Source organism: Octodon degus, unplaced genomic scaffold, assembly GCF_000260255.1.
Source record: "Octodon degus isolate 3935 unplaced genomic scaffold, OctDeg1.0 scaffold00076, whole genome shotgun sequence".
Lineage (NCBI taxonomy): Eukaryota > Metazoa > Chordata > Mammalia > Rodentia > Octodontidae > Octodon > Octodon degus.
In genome coordinates this window covers 8,351,631-8,352,133 of record NW_004524652.1, presented here as the reverse complement: position 1 = coordinate 8,352,133, position 503 = coordinate 8,351,631, and the positions used below count along the sequence as shown (strand labels likewise).

At 38.8% G+C, this 503-nt stretch overlaps 1 non-coding gene across 1 annotated transcript; it reads right to left on the bottom strand.

The window, feature by feature from the left end:
- Nucleotides 1–372: 372 nt before the first annotated feature.
- Nucleotides 373–492, bottom strand: LOC111818007. The gene has a single exon (XR_002822089.1). It is a non-coding gene; the product is annotated as a small nucleolar RNA SNORA32 (small nucleolar RNA).
- Nucleotides 493–503: the final 11 nt, after the last annotated feature.

The following is a 503-nucleotide window of genomic DNA, read 5'->3' as shown; positions in this document are numbered from 1 at the left end:
AAAAAAAAAAAAAAGAAATTTCATGTGATTTAATACTCATTAGGGTCACTTTAATGAGGCTGTCTTCAGAGTAGCCTTTTTTGAAAGAACCGAAGTTTAATCCAGCCATCTCATCTGCCCTATAAAATAAGATAGTCATCAGTGAGTTCTACTGGCAGTCTAGTCCAGGTCTTCTACTTCATTGATTATGGTTCAACGGCATAAGCACCTGCCTGGCAAAGCCCAAGGAAGGTCTGAAGCAACCTCCATACTACTTCCCCCATAAAACTAGAGAACCCAAGCCTGGAAAGATCTTAGGCATGCCTTGTGGTGAGCAATAATTTTAGACATGGCTATTGTAAATAATATTGTACAGTGCTCACCTAGGCCATGTAATGCTCCCAACAGGTTGATTGCTAACAAGGTAGCAGACAGAAAACCTGGTGGGAAACTTTTTTATGTTCATGTCCACAGAAATGAGAAACTTCATTCTAAAAGCCTTGGTAATGACTATATTTATTTAT